The sequence below is a fragment of the Carcharodon carcharias genome, chromosome 8 (genome assembly GCF_017639515.1).
Source record: "Carcharodon carcharias isolate sCarCar2 chromosome 8, sCarCar2.pri, whole genome shotgun sequence".
Lineage (NCBI taxonomy): Eukaryota > Metazoa > Chordata > Chondrichthyes > Lamniformes > Lamnidae > Carcharodon > Carcharodon carcharias.
Genome location: NC_054474.1, coordinates 122903334 through 122922032, shown reverse-complemented (window position 1 = coordinate 122922032; position 18699 = coordinate 122903334). Strand labels below are relative to the sequence as shown.

Here is an 18699-nt window from a genome sequence, read left to right as displayed (position 1 = left end):
ACAATCTAGGATGAAAGGGAAAAGATCCAGTTGTGCTCCAGGTCAGAAGCAATGACACAGGAAAGATTAGGGAAGAGGTCTGGCTTTCTAAATTAGCTCCTAAATCCTGATACTCCCTTTGCAAGACATCCCAGGTAGAGGGACAGACAGATTAGTGAAGTGAACATGGGTTGAAAGGAATGGTGTGGAAGGAGGGTTTCCATATCATGGATGGCCAGTATCAACAGTGCGATAGGAAGGAACTGTTCAGTTGGGATAAGCCCCACCTGAACTGGATTGAGACCAAAGACCGAGAGGAGAGGATGAGTAGGCTGTAAATACACCTCAAAACTAAGAACACATAGGGAGAGACTTGCCAAAAATTGCAGAAACTAACAATGAAGGAGTTGGGAAAGGAAAGTAAAGGATAAACTAGAGGATGGACTGAGGGGACAAACTGAATAAATTACAGGCGCAAGTTCAACTTGGAGGCTATGACATGGTAACAATTACTGAGACATGACTGGAAGATGGTCAAGACTTGGAACTAAATAGTCCAGGTTATGAATCTTACAGGAAAGTTAGGGGAAATAGTAGGGCTCGGGGAGAGAGTAGTGATTAAGGATGAAATCACTTCAATGATAAGGGAGGATATAAGGAGAGGTAAGCAGGCATTGGAGAATTTACAGGTAGAGTTAAGAAACAGAAAAGGATTCAAGACTGTAATTGGAGTTTTGATATAGTGCATAAATGCAGAGATTAGACAAGAAAGTAGCAAGAATGTGTCTTGGAGCCAACAAAGGGACAGGGCATTAAGCAATGAGCTAGATTTTGTTTACAGCGTAATGGTGTGAGAACATTTTTCTAATAACAATCATAATATGATCAAATTCATAGTACTTCAAAGAGGGAGACGTGAAACAGCTACTACAATTCTAGATTTAGGTAAGGCTGATTTCAATGGGATGGGACAGAGTCTGTCTACAGTAAACAGAGCAAGACTATTAAGGGGTAAAAGATTAGTGGGAGGTGCTCAAAAAAGTATTTACTATGATATAGAAATAGTTTATATCCCTGAGGGGAAGAGCTCGATGTGCCAAACAAAAACCCTGGATGACTAAACAGGCAAGGTACAACATAAAACCAAAAAGGAAAGTTTACAAAAATGTAAAATAAAAGCACAGATCCTGGAGAATGGGAACGATACAAAGAATAGCTAAAAGGTGACAAAACAGAAAGAGTTACCAAAAGGGAGAATGAAAAGAAGTGTCCAAACGATATCAAAATCAACACAAAATAATTGACTATTACATTAGGAAACAGCGGCCCATTGAAAATTGAGAGCAATGTGTCATGACAGTATTCTAACATGTGAAAACTGTATTTTAAAGGTTACATTTTTAAAAATGGATTTTGAGTCTGAATGGACTCTGACTTCACATGATTTCTTGTGTATTTCCTTATCTCACGAGGAGACAAAAGGTTGCATTCTCAGGCATGAAAGACATTTGGAATTCAATGATTGCTTGACAAATGTAAATAGTTACCATTGACTTTGATGGTTTCCCTTCAGACATTGACCAATAAGAAACTTTAAGCTTTGAAATGCCACCACAGCAGGTGGAAGGAGGACTCAGACTATAATTAAAATCGTAATGCTTTATTTGGAAGATGGCTTGACATTTGTTGCGGGGTCACAGGATACAGCGGTCATCTTTACTCCCTGTTAAAAAGATAACAAACTGCTAAAAGCAGTTGGAATTCCATCACACAGGGAAAGGGACCAACAAGCACAGCCATGGAGCTGTTGTAATCAACTAGGCTAAGAAAAGGGCCAACCTCCTGCAGACTGACTACAGGAGCCATCACAACTGCTGAGAAATCTCTGCAATTGGAAAACCTTCACTTCAGACAACATAACAACTAGACTGTGAAACAACAACAGCCCTGCACTGAAACAAAGACTGAGGTAAATTCTAATTTTCTAGATCTGGCAGCATCTGCGGAGAGGAACACAGTTAACGTATCGAGTCTGTATGACTCTTCAACAGAACTAAGTAAAAATAGAAAAGAGGTGAAATATAAGCTGGTTTAAGGGGGTGCGGGGGGGCAGGTAGAGCTGGATAGAGGGCCAGTGATAGGTGGAGACAAAAGATGTCATAGACAAAAGGACAAAGAGGTGTTGAAGGTGGTGATATTACCTAAGGAATGTGCTAATTAAGGGTGGAAAGCAGGATGAGCAAGGTACAGATAGCCCTAGTGGGGGTGGGGTGGGGAGAAGGGGTGGGGTGAAGGGAAAAAGTGCGAAAAATAAACTAATCTTTCCTCTTTTCAATACAAAAGGCCTTGCTGCAGAGGTTATTTAAAATTGACTCACTTACTCCAAGGGTAAGAAATATACACATCCACACACAAAACATATTAATCACGGAACATCTGAGGGAACACCTTAAAACAGTCTGTGACAAATGATACCATCAACGAAAATAAGGAAAGCTTGGCCATACTGAATAATTAATTTGCAACAGTATTTATAGTGGACGAAGAAGCCAGCATGCCGGCAATATCAAGGAAATGAATATTGAATTAGCACAGGGACTCGCTCAAATGAGCATAAGCAACATAACAGTGATGAGGAAAATAATGGCACTAAAGAGTTACAAATCCTCAGGGACCAGATGGTTTCCAATCCAAGGTTTCATGGAAAGTAAGTGAGAACATTGCAGATGTAGTAAATGCAATATTCCAATGTTTGTTCCTCTAAGTTGAAAGATTGTGGATGTCACTCTGCTTTTCAAGGGAAGTGAAAAAGTGAAACCAGGGAATTGTGGAGCAGTTATCCTGACATCTGTTGTTGGAAAGTTACTGGAGTCTCAAAGATAGGGCAATTGAACACTTTGAAAGCTTTCAGCTAATCAGAGAGCCTGCATGGATTTGAAAAGGGTAGGCTATACCTGACAAACTGGGTTGAGTTTTTTGAAGAGATGATTAAAGTAGCTCATAGGAGAATGTGTATGGATGCTTTTTATATGGGCATTTGATAAAGTCCTTCATTAAAGATTGATGGCTAAAGTTGATGCTCATGGAATTGATGGCAAATAGGATCATAGGAAATAGGAGCAGGAGGAGGCCGTTTGGCCCTTTGAGCCCCCTCTGCCATTCAACTAGACCATGGCTGATCATCTACTTCGACACCATCTCCCCGCACTATCCCCATATCCCTCAGTGTCTTTCATAACTGGAAATTTATCGGTTTCTGTCTGGAACTTGCTCAATGGCTGAGTCTCTTCAGCCCTCTGGGGTAGAGAATTCTGAAGATTCACCTCCTCATCTCCATCCTAAATGACCTGACCCTTATTCTGTGACTGTGTCCCCTGGTTTCAGACCCCCAGCAAGGGGAAACATCCTTCCTGCATCTACCCTTTTGAGCTCTGTATGCCTCAATGAAGTCAAATTATTGGCCTGATTTGAATTTGGTGGAGCGACAGAAAATGGGGATAATGGTTGGGTGCTCTAATTGGCATATGTGGCTGTTGGTGCCCCATGAGAATCTGTGTTGGGGTCTCAGTTATTGATCATATTTATTACAGATTTGGATGATATGATAGAAAGCCACACATCCAAATTTGCAGAAAGTTAAGCAGTGAGGTTAGTCACGATTTAAAGTGATTGGCAAAAGGACCAAAGGCAACATGAGGAAAAACTTTATGACACAGTGAGTTGGTTGTGATTCGGAATGCATAGCCTGATAGGATAGTGGAGGCAGATTAAATCACAGTTTTCAAAAGGATAGGCACGTGAAGGAAAAAGAAAATGCAGTGCGGAGGGAAAGGATGGGAGAGTGGATCTTCAAATTACTCTGGCAGAGAACCAGAGCAGTTTAACGTCTTCCTTCTGTGGTGTAACCATTCCATTGTCCAATGTTCAGATGGAAAAATAAATTTACACATAAATATTAATAGATTAAGTGAATGGACAAAACTTTGGCACATGGATTTCAATGTAGACAAATGTGAGGACCTAAAAAGGATACAACAAGTACTTACAAAACGGTAAAAAGCTTGAAACATTGGAGGTTCAAAGAGAGTTTGGGGTCCGAGCACTCAGATCATTAAAATGTCCTGAATATGAAAATAATCAAAAAGGCTAATGGAATACTGGTTTTTATATCTATACCTTAGAAAGGATATATTGGCCTTGGAGGGAGCGCAGTGTAGATTTACCAGAATGATAGCTGGACTCCAAGGGTTAAATTATGAGGAGTGATTACACAAACTAGGGTGGCAATGCTGGAAGTTAGAAGGTTAAGAGGCAATTTGATTGAAGTTTTCAAGATATTATGAGGAACAGTTGGACAGAGGGATATTATTTCCAATGGCTGGGGTGACTAGGACTAGGGGATGTAGTCAACAAATTAGGGCGAGACCTTTCAGAACTGAAATTAGGAAGCACTTTCACACATAGAGGATGGAGGAGTTTGGACTTCTCTTCCACAAATGGCAATTGATGTGATTGAGTGGTGGAACAGGCTTGAGGAGGTAAGCGGCCCACTCCAGTTACTGCATTCATAAGGTATGAGGATAACAGAAATGTCATTGGCCATAAACAAAAAGTAAATACTAAGAACACAGACAGATGATTAATAAATAAGAACATCTGGAGTCCAGGAGATAGCAATGTAAGTAATATTCAAAATAAAATGATTGAACTGGGGACAATGTGTTGAGAGGATGACTGAAACATGACTATGCAGAGAACAGGAAACTAAATATTGCCACATAAAACACATTCAGGAAGGAAAGAGTAGAGGTGTAGTTGTGGGAACATAGGTACACAGGAAATAGGAGCAGGAGCAGTATGTACGACCTGGCAAGCCTGCTCCACCATAGGGCTTCAACTCTACTTTCCTGCTTGCTGCCCATATCCCTTGATCCCGTGAGAGACCAAAAATCTGTCAATCTCAGCCTTAAGTATATTCAAGGATGGAGCATCCACGAGCCTCTGGTGTAGAGAATTCCAATGATTCACAACCCAATGAGGGAAAACATTTCTCCTCATCTCAGTCCTAAATGCTCAGGTCCTTATCCTGAGAATGTGACCCCTTTTTCTAGATTTCCTAGTCTGGGGAAAGAACCTCTCAGTGTCTAAAACAAAAACAGAATTACCCGGAAAAACTCAGCAGGTCTGGCAGCATCGGTGGAGAAGAAAAGAGTTGACGTTTCAAGTCCTCATGACCCTTCGACAGAACTAGGCGAATCCCAGGAAGGGGTGAAATATAAGCTGGTTTAAGGTGGTGGGGGGAGAGAAGTGGAGGGGGGTGGTGTGGTTGTAGGCAAAAGCAGTGATAGAAGCAGATCATCAAAAGATGTCACAGACAGCAGAACAAAAGAACACATAGGTGTTAAAGTTGGTGATATTATCTAATTGAATGTGCTAATTAAGAATGGATGGTAGGGCACTCAAGGTATAGCTCTAGTGGGGGTGGGGGGAGCATAAAAGATTTTAAAATATTTTAAGATAATGGAAATAGGTGGGAAAAAGAAAAATCTATATAATTTATTGAAAAAAAAAACAAAAGAAAGGGGGAAGAAACAGAAAGGGAGTGGGGATGGAGGGGGGAGTTCAAGACCTAAAGTTGTTAAATTCAATATTCAGTCCGGAAGGCTGTAAAGTGCCTAGTCGGAAGATGAGGTGTCGTTCCTCCAGTTTGCATTGGGCTTCACTGGAACAATGCAGCAAGCCAAGGACAGACATGTGGCCAAGACAGCAGGGTGGAGTGTTGAAATGGCAAGCGACAGGGAGGTTTGGGTCATTCTTGCAGACAGACCGCAGGTGTTCTGCAAAGCGGTCGCCCAGTTTACGTTTGGTCTCTCCAATGTAGAGGAGACCACATTGGGAGCAACGAATGCAGTAGACTAAGTTGGGGGAAATGCAAGTGAAATGTTGCTTCACTTGAAAGGAGTGTTTGGGCACTTGGACGGTGAGGAGAGTGGAAGTGAAGGGGCAGGTGTTACATCTTTTGCGTGGGCATGGGGTGGTGCCATAGGTAGGGGTTGGGGAGTAGGGGGTGATGGAGGAGTGGACCAGGCTGCCCGGGAGGGAACGATCCCTACGGAATGCCGATAATGGGGGTGAAGAGAAGATGTGTTTGGTAGTGGCATCATGCTGGAGTTGGCGGAAATGGCGGAGGATGATCCTTTGAATGCGGAGGCTGGTGGGGTGATAAGTGAGGACAAGGGGGACCCTATCATGTTTCTGGGAGGGAGGAGAAGGCGTGAGGGCGGATGTGCGGGAGATGGGCCGGACACGGTTGAGGGCCCTGTCAACGACCGTGGGTAGAAAACCTCAGTTAAGGAAGAAGGAGTACATGTCAGAGGAACTGTTTTTGAAGGTAGCATCATCGGAATCTATGCGACGGAGGTGAAGGAACTGAGAGAATGGGATGGAGTCCTTACATGAAGCGGGGTGTGAGGAGCTGTAGTCAAGGTAGCTGTGGGAGTCGGTAGGCTTGTAATGGATATTGGTGGACAGTCTATCACCAGAGATTGAGACAGAGAGGTCAAGGAAGGGAAGGGAAGTGTCAGAGATGGACTGCGTGAAAATGATGGAGGTGTGGAGATTGGAAGCAAAATTAATAAATTTTTCCAAGTCCTGACGAGAGCACGAAGCAGCACCGAAGTAATCATCGATGTACCGGAGAAAGAGTTGTGGAAGGGGGCCGGAGTAGGACTGGAGCAAGGAATGTTCACATACCCCATAAAGAGACAGGCATAGCTGGGGCCCATGCGGGTACCCATAACCACACCTTTTATTTGGAGGAAGTGAGAGGAGTTGAAGGAGAAATTGTTCAGTGTGAGAACAAGTTCAGCCAGACGGAGGAGAGTAGTGGTGGATAGGGATTGTTCGGCCCTCTGTTCGAGGAAGAAGCTAAGGGCCCTCAGACCATCCTGGTGGGGGATGGAGGTGTAGAGGGATTGGACGTCCATGGTGAAGAGGAAGCGGTTGGGGCCAGGGAACTGGAAATTGTTGATGTGACGTAAGGTGTCAGAGGAATCACAGATGTAGATGGGGAGGGAGTGGACAAGGGGAGAGAGAAGGGAGTCAAGATAACGAGAAATGAGTTCTGTGGGGCAAGAGCAAGCTGACACGATCGGTCTACCTGGACAGTTCTGTTTGTGGATTTTGGGTAGGAGGTAGAAGCGGGATGTCTGAGGTTGGGCGACTATCAGGTTGGAAGCTGTGGGAGGAAGATCCCCAGAGGAGATGAGGTCAGTGACAGTCCTGGAAACAATGGCTTGATGTTCAGTGGTGGGGTCATGGTCCAGGGAGAGGTAGGAGGAAGTATCTGTGAGTTGACGCTCAGCCTCCATGAGGTAGAGGTCAGTGCGCCAGACAACAACAGCACCGCCCTTGTCAGCGGGTCACCTATGGCACCACCCCATGCCCACGCAAAAGATGTAACACCTGCCCCTTCACTTCCACTCTCCTCACCGTCCAAGGGCCCAAACACTCCTTTCAAGTGAAGCAACATTTCACTTGCATTTCCCCCAAATTAGTCTACTGCATTCGTTGCTCCCAATGCGGTCTCCTCTACATTGGAGAGACCAAACGTAAACTGGGCGACCGCTTTGCAGAACACCTGCGGTCTGTCTGCAAGAATGACCCAAACCTCCCTGTCGCTTGCCATTTCAACACTCCACCCTGCTCTCTTGCCCACATGTCTGTCCTTGGCTTGCTGCATTGTTCCAGTGAAGCCCAACGCAAACTGGAGGAACAACACCTCATCTTCCGACTAGGCACTCTACAGCCTTCCGGACTGAATATTGAATTCAACAACTTTAGGTCTTGACCTCCCCCCTCCATCCCTACCCCCTTTCTGTTTCTTCCCCCTTCCTTTTGTTTTTTTTCCAATAAATTATATAGATTTTTCTTTTTCCCACCTATTTCCATTATTTTAAAATATTTTAAAATCTTTTATGCTCCCCCCACCCCCACTAGAGCTATACCTTGAGTGCCCTACCATCCATTCTTAATTAGCACATTCAATTAGATAATATCACCAACTTTAACACCTATGTGTTCTTTTGTTCTGCTGTCTGTGACATCTTTTGATGATCTGCTTCTATCACTGCTTTGCCTACAACCAAACCACCCCCCTCCACTTCTCTCCCCCCACCCAACGCCACCCCCCCACCACCTTAAACCAGCTTATATTTCACCCCTTCCTGGGATTCGCCTAGTTCTGTCGAAGGGTCATGAGGACTTGAAACGTCAACTCTTTTCTTCTCTGCCGATGCTGCCAGACCTGCTGAGTTTTTCCAGGTAATTCTGTTTTTGTTTTGTATTTCCAGCATCCGCAGTTTTTTGTTTTTATCTCTCAGTGTCTACCCTGTCAAGCCCCTTCAGAATATTGTATACTGCAGTGAATCACCTCTTACTCTTCTAATCTCTGGAGGCTATAGACTCAGTTTATTTACTCAGTCTTTCATCATTGGAGAACCCTCTCATCCCAGGGGTCAATCAGTGACCTGTGCTATGCTGCCTCCATTGCATGTATATCATTCCTTAACTATAAAGATCAAAACTACACACAGGACTCCAGGTGTGGTCTCATCAAAGCCCTGTTCAATTGTAGCAAGACTTCCTTATTCTTATATTCCAATTAACTTTCAATAAAAGCCAACATGCCCTTTGCCTTCCTTATTATTTGCTGTAACTGTATGTTGAATTTCTTTGTTCAATGTACAAGTACACCCAAGCCCCTTTGAACATCCACACTGACAAGTTTGACGCCTTTGAAAAAAATTCTGCTTTTCTATTCACACAACCACACACTTCTCCACATTGTTCTCCATCAGCCAAGCAGTTGTCCACGCATTTAACCTGCCCATTTCCCTTTGATTATTGGAGGTCCTGTGGTGCAGTGAGTAGTGTCCCTTGGTGCAGTGAGTAGTGTCCTGTGGTGCAGTGGCTGGTGCCCTGTGGTGCCGTGGATAGTGTCCCTGTGGTGCAGCAGGCAGTGGTCCCTGTGGTGCAGCAGGTAGTGGTCCCTGTGGTGCAGCGGGTAGTGTCCCTGTGGTGCAGTAGGTAGTGCCCCTGAGGTGCAGTGGGTAGTGTCCCTTTGGTGCAGTGGGTAGTGTCCCTGTGGTGAAGTGGGTAGTTCAACTGTGCTGCAGCGGGTAGTGTCTCTGCGGTACAGTGGGTAGTGACATTGTGGTGCTGGGTGTAGTTTCCCTGTGGTGCAGCAGGTAGTGTCCCTCTGGTACAGCAGGAAGTGCCCTTCTGGTGCAGCAGGTAGTGCCCCTGTGGTGCTGTGGGTAGTGCCCCTGTCATACAGAGGATAGTGTCCCTGTGGTAGAGCGGGTGGTGCCCTGTGGTAGAGCGGGTGGTGCCCTGTGGTGCAGTAGGGAGTGTCCTGTGATGCAGTGGGGAGTGTCCTGTGATGCAGTGGGTAGTGCCCGTGATGGAGTGGGTACTGCCCCTGTGGTGCAGTGGGTAGCGTCCCTGTGGAACAGTGGGTAGTGCCACTGTGGTGCAGTGGGAAGTGTCACTGTGGTGCTGCAGGTAGTGCCCTGTGGTGGAGTGGGAAGTGCTCCCGTGGTGCAGTGGGTAGCACCCGTGGTGCATTGGGTAGTGTTCTGTGGTGCAGTGGGTACTGCCCTATAGTGCAGTGGGTAGTGGCCAGTGGTGCAGTGGGTAGTGTTCTGTTGTGAAGCCAGTCATGCCCCTGTGGTGCAGTGAGTAGTGCCCCGTGGTGCATTGGGTTGTTCCCCGTGGTGCAGTGGGTAGTGTCCTTGTGGTGCAACAGGTAGTGCCGCTGTGGCACAATGGGAAGTGTCCCTCAGGAGCAGTCGGGAGAGACCTGTGGTGCAGTAGGTAGTGTCCTGTGGTGCAGCAGGTAGTGCCCCTGTGGTGCAGTGGGTAATGTCCCAAAGTGCAGTTGGTAGTGTCCTTGTGGTGCAGTGGGGAGAGCCCTTGTGGTGCAGTGGGTAATGTCCTCTGGTGGAGTGGATAGTGCCCCTGTGGTGCAGTTGGTAGTGCCCTTGCTGTGCAGTGGGTAGTGCCCCTGCTGTGCAGTGGGTGGTGCCCCTGTGGTGCAGTGGGTGGTGCCCCTGTGGTGCAGTGGGTAGTGACCTGTGGTGCAGTGTGTAGTGTCTCTGTGGTGCAGTAGGTGGTGCCACTGTGGTGCAGCAGGTAGTGTCTGTGTGGTGCAGCAGGTAGTGACACTGTGATGCAGTGGGTAGTGCCGCTGTGGTGCAGTGGGTAGTGCCGCTGTGGTGCAGGGGGTAGTGACCTGTGGTGCAGTGTGTAGTGTCTCTGTGGTGCAGGGGGTAGTGCCACTCTTGTGCAGCAGCTAGTGCCATTGTGGTGCAGTGAGTAGAGCCCCCGTGGTGCAGCGGTAGTGAACTGTGGTGCCATGGGAAGTGTCCTTGTGGTGCAGTGGGTGGTGCCCTGTGGTGCAGTGGGTAGTGCCCTGTCGTGCAGTGGATAGTGCCCCTGTTGTGCAGTTGGAAGTGTCCCTGTGGTGCAGTGGATAGTGCCCCTGTGGTGCAGCAGGTAGTGCCCCTGTGGAGCAGCAGGCAGTGTCCCTGTGGTGCAGTGGGTAGTGCCCCTGTTGTACCATGGGTAGTGTCCCTGTGGTGCAGAAAATAGTGTCCCTGTCGTGCAGCAGATAGTGTCCCTGCGGTGCGGTAGGTAGTGCCCTATGGTGCAATGTGTAGTGTTCCTGTGGTGCAGCAATTAGTGCTCCTGTGGTGCAGTAGGTAGTGCCCTGTGTTGAAGTGGGTGGTGCCCCTGTGTTGCAGTGGCTAGTGCCCCTGTGGTACAGTAGGTAGTGTCCCTGTGTTGAAGTGTGTAGTGTCCCTGTGGTGCAGTGGGTAGTGCCCCTGTGGTGCAGGAGTAGTGAACTGTGGTGCCATGGGGAGTGTCCTTGTGGTGCAGTGGGTAGTGACCCTGTTGTGCAGTTGGTAGTGTCCCTGTGGTGCAGTGGGTAGTGCTCTCTTTTGCAGTGGGTAGTGCCCTGTGGTGCAGTGGATAGTGACCCTGTTGTGCAGTTGGTAGTGTCCCTGTGGTGCAGTGGGTAGTGCCCCTGTTGTACCATGGGTAGTGCCCAAGTGGTGCAGCAGGTAGTGTCCCTGTGGTGCAGCAGATAGTGTCCCTGCGGTGCGGTAGGTAGTGCCCTATGGTGCAGTGTGTAGTGCCCCTGTGGTACAGTTGGTAGTGCCCCTGTGGTGCAGTGAGTAGTGCCCTGTGGTGCAGTGGGTAGTGCCCCTGTGGTACAGCAGGTAGTGCCCCTGTGGTGCAGAGGGCAGTGCCCCTGTGGTGCAGTGAGTAGTGCCCCTGTGGTGCAGTGGGTAGTGCAACTGTGGTGCACCGGGTAGTGTCTTTGTGGTGCACTTTGTAGTGTCTCTGTGGTGCAGTGGGTACTGTCTCTGTGGTGCAGTGGGTAGTTTCCCTGTGGTGCAGTGGATAGTGTCCCTGTGGTGCAGCAGTTATTGTCCCTCTGGTACAGCAGGTAATGCCCTCCTGGTGTACCAGGTACTGTCCCTGTGCTGCAGTGGATAGTGTCCCTGTGGTGCAGTGGATAGTGTCCCTGTGGTGCAGTGGATAGTGACCCTGTGGTGCAGCAGGTAGTGTCCCTGTGGTGCAATGAGTAGTGCCCCTGTGGTGCAGTGAGTAGTGCCCCTGTGGTGCAGTGGGTAGTGCCATTGTGGTACAGTGGGTAGTGCCCCTGTGGTGCAGTGGGCAGTGCCCCTGTGGTGCAGTGAGTAGTGCTCCTGTGGTGCAGTGGGTAATGAGCCTCTGGTGCAGTGGGTATTGCAACTGTGGTGCACCGGGTAGTGTCTCTGTGGTGCAGTGGGTAGTGTCTATGTGGTGCAGTGGGTAGTGTCTCTGTGGTGCAGTGGGTAGTTTCCCTATGGTGCAGTGGATAGTGTCCCTGTGGTGCAGCAGGTATTGTCCCTCTGGTACAGCAGGTAATGCCCTCCGGGTGTACCAGGTAGTGTCCCTGTGGTGTAGTGGATAGTGTCCTGTGATGTAGTGGATAGTGTCCCTGTGGTGCAGTGGATAGTGTCCCTGTGGTGCAGTGGGTAGTGCCCCTGTGGTGCAGTGGATAGTGTCCCTGTGGTGCAGTGGGTAGTGCCCCTGTGGTGCAGTGGATAATGTCCCTGTGGTGCAGTGGGTAGTGACCCTGTGGTGCAGTGGATAGTGTCCCTGTGGTGCAGTGGGTAGTGCCCCTGTGGTGCAGTGGATAGTGTCCCTGTGGTGCAGTGAATAGTGTCCCTGTGGTGCAGTGGATAGTGTCCCTGTGGTGCAGTGGATAGTGTCCCTGTGGTGCAGTGGGTCGTGCCCCTGTGGTGCAGTGGATAGTGTCCCTGTGGTGCAGTGGATAGTGTCCCTGTGGTGCAGCGGGTGGTGCCACTGTGGTTCAGTGGGTAGTGCCACTGTGGTACAGTGGGTAGTGCCACTGTGGTGCAGTGGCTCGTGCCACTGTGGTGCAGTGGGTAGTGCCACTGTGGTGCAGTGGGTGGTGCCCCTGTGGTGCAGTGGATAGTGTTCCTGTGGTGCAGTGGATAGTGTCCCTGTGGTGCAGTGGGTAGCGCCACTGTGGTGCAGCGGGTGGTGCCACTATGGTGCAGTGGGTAGTGCCACTGTAGTGCAGTGGATAGTATCCCTGTGGTGCAGTGGGTAGTGTCCCAGTTGTGCAGTAGATAGTGCCACTTTGTTGCAGTGGGTAGTGCCTCTGTGGTGCAGTGGTTAGTGTCCCTGTGGTGCAGCAGTAGCGCCACTGTGGTGCAGTGGGTAGTGCCGCTATGGTGCAGGGGGTAGTGACCTGTGGTGCAGTGTGTAGTGTCTCTGTGGTACAGTAGGTGGTGCCACTGTGGTGCAGAAGATAGTGTTCCTGCGGTGCGGTAGGTAGTGCCCTATGGTGCAGTGTGTTGTGTTCGTGTGGTGCAGCAATTAGTGCTCCTGTGGTGCAGTAGGTAGTGCCCTGTGTTGAAGTGGCTGGTGCCCCTGCGTTGTAGTGGCTAGTGCCCCTATGGTGCAGTAGGTAGTGTCCCTGTGTTGAAGTGGGTAGTGTCCATGTGTTGAAGTGGGTAGTGTCCATGTGTTGAAGTGGGTAGTGCCGCTGTGGTGCAGCTGGTGGTGTCCCTGTGGTGCAGTGGATAGTGTCCCTGAGGTGAAGCAGGTAGTGTCTCTGTGGTGCAGTAAGTAGTGCCTGGTGGTGCAGTGGCTAGTGGCCTGTGCTGCAGAGGGTAATGTCCCAAAGTGCAGTTGGTAGTGTCCTTGTGGTGCAGTGGGAAGAATCCTTGTGGTGCAGTGGGTAGAGCCCTCTGGTGGAGTGGATAGTGCCCCTTTGGTGCAGAGGGTAGTGCCCCTGCTGTGCAGTGGGTGGTGCCCCTGTGGTGCAGTGGGTGGTGCCCCTATGGTGCAGTGGGTAGTGCCCCTGTGGTGCAGTGGATAGTGACCCTGTGGTGCAGTGGGTAGTGACCCTGTGGTGCAGTGGGTAGTGCAACTGTGCTGCAGTGAGTATTGTCTCTGTAGTGCAGTGGGTAGTGCCCCTGTGGTGCAGTGGGTAGTGACCCTGTGGTGCAGTGGGTAGTGCAGCTGTGCTGCAGTGAGTAGTGTCTCTGTAGTGCAGTGGGTAGTGCCCCTGCGGTACAGTGGGCAGTGTCCCTGAGGAGCAGCAGGTAATGTCTCTGTGGTGCAGTAGGTAGTTTCCCTATGGTGCAGCAGGTATTGTCCCTGTGGTGCAGTGGATAGTGTCCCTGTGGTACAGTGGTTAGTGTCCCTGTGGTACAGTGGTTAGTGCCCCTGTGGTGCAGTGGGTAGTGCCCCTGTTGTGCAGTGGGTAGTGTCCTGTGGTGCAGTGGGTGGTACCCCTGCGGTGCAGTAGGTTGTACCCCTGTTGTGCAGTTAGTACTGCCATTGTGGTGCAATCAGTAGTGTTCCTGTGGTGCAGTGGGTAGTGCCCCTGTTGTGCAATGGGTAGTGCCCTGTTGTGCAGGGGATACTGACCTGTGATGCCGTGGGTAGTGTCCCTGTGATGCAGTGGATAGTGACACTGTGGTGCAGCAGGTAGTGCCCCTGTGGTGCAGTGAGTAGTGCCCGTGTGGTGCAGTGGGTAGTGCCCCTGTGGTACAGTGGGTAGTGCCCCTGTGGTGCAGTGGGCAGTGCCCCTGTGGTGCAGTGAGTAGTGCCCCTGTGGTGCAGTGGGTAGTGCAACTGTGTTGCACCGGGTAGTGTCTCTGTGGTGCACAGGGTAGTGTCTCTGTGGTGCAGTGGATACTGTCTCTATGGTGCAGTGGGTAGTTTCCCTGTGGTGCAGTGGATAGTGTCCCTGTGGTGCAGCAGTTATTGTCCCTCTGGTACAGCAGGTAATGCCCTCCTGGTGTACCAGGTAGTGTCCCTGTGGTGTAGTGGATAGTGTCCTATGATGCAGTGGGTAGTGCCCCTGTGGTGCAGTGGATAGTGACCCTGTGGTGCAGTGGGTAGTGACCCTGTGGTGCAGTGGGTAGTGCAACTGTGCTGCAGTGAGTAGTGTCTCTGTAGTGCAGTGGGTAGTGCCCCTGCGGTGCAGTGGGTAGTGCCCCTGTGGTGCAGTGGGGAGTGCAACTGTGCTGCAGTGAGTAGTGTCTCTGTAGTGCAGTGGGTAGTGCCCCTGCGGTGCAGTGGGCAGTGTCCCAGAGGAGCAGCAGGTAATGTCTCTGTGGTGCAGTAGGTCGTTTCCCTGTGGTGCAGCAGGTATTGTCCCTCTGGTACAGCAGGTAATGCCCTTCCGGTGCAGCAGGTAGTGTCCCTGTGGTGCAGTGGATAGTGTCCCTGTGGTACAGTGGTTAGTGTCCCTGTGGTACCGTGGTTAGTGCCCTGTGGTGCAGTGGGTAGTGCCCCTGTTGTGCAGTGGGTAGTGTCCTGTGGTGCAGTGGGTGGTACCCCTGCGGTGCAGTAGGTTGTACCCCTGTTGTGCAGTTAGTACTGCCATTGTGGTGCAGTCAGTAGTGTTCCTGTGGTGCAGTGGGCAGTGCCCCTGTTGTGCAATGGGTAGTGCCCTGTTGTGCAGGGGATACTGACCTGTGATGCCATGGGTAGTGTCCCTGTGATGCAGTGGATAGTGTCCCTGTGGTGCAGCAGGTAGTGCCCCTGTGGTGCAGTGGGTAGTGCCCCTGTGGTACAGTGAGTAGTGCCCCTGTGGTGCAGTGAGAGTGCCCCTGTGGTGCAGTGGGCAGTGCCCCTGTGGTACAGTGGGTAGTGCCCCTGTGGTGCAGTGGGCAGTGTCCCTGTGGTGCAGTGAGTAGTGCCCCTGTGGTGCAGTGGGTAGTGCAACTGTGTTGCACCATCTAGTGTCTCTGTGGTGCACCGGGTAGTGTCTCTGTGGTGCAGTGGATACTGTCTCTGTGGTGCAGTGGGTAGTTTCCCTGTGGTGCAGTGGATAGTGTCCCTGTGGTGCAGCAGTTATTGTCCCTCTGGTGCAGTGGATAGTCCTATGATGCAGTGGGTAGAGCCCCTGTGGTGTAGTGGATAGTGTCCCTGTGGTGCAGTGGATAGTGACCCTGTGGTGCAGCAGGTAGTGCCCCTGTGGTGCAGTGAGTAGTGCCCCTGTGGTGGAGTGAGTAGTGCCCCTGTGGTGCAGTGGGTAGTGCCATTGTGGTACAGTGGGTAGTGCCCCTGTTGTGCAGTGAGTAGTGCTCCTGTGGTGCAGTGCGTAATGACCCTCTGGTGCAGTGGGTATTGCAACTGTGGTGCACCGGGTAGTGTCTCGGTGGTGCACCGGATAGTTTCTCTGTGGTGCAGTGGGTAGTGTCTCTGTGGTGTAGGGGGTAGTTTCCCTGTGGTGCAGTGGATAGTGTCCCTGTGGTGCAGCAGTTATTGTCCCTCTGGTACCGCAGGTAATGCCCTCCTGGTGTACCAGGTAGAGTCCCTGTGGTGTAGTGGATAGTGTCCTGTGATGTAGTGGGTAGAGCCCCTGTGGTGCAGTGGATAGTCTCTCTGTGGTGCATTGGATAGTGTCCCTGTGGTGCAGTGGATAGTGTCCCTGTGGTGCAGTGGGTAGTGCCCCGGTGGTGCAGTGAGTAGTACCCCTGTGGTGCAGTGAGTAGTGCCCCTGTGGTGCAGTGGGTAATGACCCTCTGGTGCAGTGGGTATTGCAACTGTGGTGCACCGGGTAGTGTCTCTGTGGTGCAGTGGGAAGTGTCTCTGTGGTGCAGTGGGCAGTTTCCCTGTGGTGCAGTGGATAGTGTCCCTGTGGTGCAGTGGATTGTGTCCCTGTGGTACAGCGGGTGGTGCCACTGTGGTTCAGTGGGTAGTGCCACTGTGGTGCAGTGGGTAGTGCCATTGTGGTGCAGTGGGTGGTGCCACTGTGGTGCAGTGGGTAGTGCCACTGTGGTGCAGCGGGTGGTGCCACTGTGGTGCAGTGGGCAGTGCCACTGTGGTGCAGCAGGTAGTGCCCCTGTGGTGCAGTGGATAGTGTTCCTGTGGTGCTGTGGGTAGTGTCCCTGGGCTGCAGTGGATAGTGCCACTGTGGTGCAGAGGGTGGTGCCACTGTGGTGCAGTGGGTAGTGCCACTGTAGTGCAGTGGATAGTGTCCCTGTGGTGCAGTGGTTAGTGTCCCTGTGGTGCAGTAGGTAGTGCCACTTTGTTGAAATGGGTAGTGCCTCTGTGGTGCAGTGGATAGTGTCCCTGTGGTGCAGCAGTAGTGCCACTGTGGTGCAGTGGGTAGTGCCCCTGAGGTGCAGGGGGTAGTGACCTGTGCTGCAGTGTGTAGTTTCTCTGTGGTACAGTAGGTGGTGCCACTGTGGTGCAGCAGATAGTGTTCCTGCGGTGCGGTAGGTAGTGCCCTATGGTGCAGTGTGTAGTGTTCGTGTGGTGCAGCAATTAGTGCTCCTGTGGTGCAATAGGTAGTGCCCTGTGTTGAAGTGGGTGGTGCCCCTGTGTTGCAGTGGCTAGTACCCCTGTGGTGCAGTAAGTAGTGTCCCTGTGTTGAAGTGGGTAGTGTCCATGTGTTGAAGTGGGTAGTGCCCCTGTGGTGCAGCTGATGGTGTCCCTGTGGTACAGTGGTTAGTGTCCCTGTGGTACGGTGGTTAGTGCCCCTGTGGTGCAGTGGGTAGAGCACCTGTTGTGCAGTGGATAGTGTCCCTGTGGTGCAGTGGATAGTGACCCTGTGGTGCAGCAGGTAGAGCCCCTGTGGTGCAGTGAGTAGTGCCCCTGTGGTGCAGTGAGTAGTGCCCCTGTGGTGCAGTGGGTAGTGCCATTGTGGTACAGTGGGTAGTGCCCCTGTGGTGCAGTGGGCAATGCCCCTGTGGTGCAGTGAGTAGTGCTCCTGTGGTGCAGTGGGTAATGACCCTCTGGTGCAGTGGGTATTGCAACTGTGATGCACCGGGTAGTGTCTCTGTGGTGCACCGGGTAGTGTCTCTGTGGTGCAGTGGGTACTGTCTCTGTGGTGCAGTGGGTAGTTTCCCTGTGGTGCAGTGGATATTGTCCCTGTGATGCTGCAGATATTGTCAATCTGGTACAGCAGGTAATGCCCTCCTGGTGTACCAGGTAGTGTCCCCGTGGTGTAGTGGATAGTGTCCTGTGATGCAGTGGAAAGTGTCCCTGTGTGCAGTGGATAGAGTCCCTGTGGTGCAGTGGAAAGTGTCACTGTGGTGCAGGGGGTAGTGTCCCTGTGGTGCAGTGGATAGTGTCCCTGAGGTGCAGTGGGTAGTGTCCCTGTGGTGCAGTGGGTAGTGCCTTTGTGGTACAGTGGGTAGTGCCCCTGTGGTGCAGTGGGCAATGCCCCTGTGGTGCAGTGAGTAGTGCTCCTGATGTGCAATGGGTAATGACCCTCTGGTGCACTGGGTATTGCAACTGTGGTGCACCGGGTAGTGTCTCTGTGGTGCACCGGGTAGTGCCCCTGTGGTGCAGTGGGTAGTGCAACTGTGTTGCACCGGGTAGAGTCTCTGTGGTGCACCGGGTAGTGTCCCTGTGGTGCAGCAGGTATTGTCCCTCTGGTACAGCAGGTAATGCCCTCCGGGTGTACCAGGTAGTGTCCCTGTGGTGTAGTGGATAGTGTCCTGTGATGTAGTGGGTAAAGCCCCTGTGGTGCAGTGGATAGTGTCCCTGTGGTGCAGTGGAAAGTGTCCCTGTGGTGCAGTGGGTAGTGCCCCTGTGGTGCAGTGGATAATGTCCCTGTGGTGCAGTGGGTAATGCCCCTGTGGTGCAGTGGATAGTGTCCCTGTGGTGCAGTGGATTGTGTCCCTGTGGTACAGCGGGTGGTGCCACTGTGGTTCAGTGGGTAGTGACACTGTGGTGCAGTGGGTAGTGCCATTGTGGTGCAGTGGAAAGTGTCCCTGTTGTGCAGTGGGTAGTGTCCCTGTGGTGCAGTGGATAGTGTCCCTGTGGTGCAGTGGGTAGTGCCCCTGTGGTGCAGTGGATAGTGTCCCTCTGGTGCAGTGGGTAGTGCCCCTGTGGTGCAGTGGATAGTGTCCCTTTGGTGCAGCAGTAGCGCCACTGTGGTGCAGTGGGTAGTGCCCCTGAGGTGCAGGGGGTAGTGACCTGTGGTGCAGTGTGTAGTGTCTCTGTGGTACAGTAGGTGGTGCCACTGTGGTGCAGAAGATAGTGTTCCTGCGGTGAGGGAGGTAGTGACCTATGGTGCAGTGTGTAGTGTTCGTGTGGTGCAGCAATTAGTGCTCCTGTGGTGCAATAGGTAGTGCCATGTGTTGAAGTGGGTGGTGCCCCTGTGTT

The 18699-nt window shown here is 51.2% G+C and overlaps 1 protein-coding gene across 2 annotated transcripts in view; it reads right to left on the bottom strand.

The window, feature by feature from the left end:
• The window catches only part of tor4aa (torsin family 4, member Aa), a 188526-nt gene that overhangs the window by 30128 nt on the left and 139699 nt on the right, over window positions 1–18699 (bottom strand). The window lies entirely within an intron of this gene.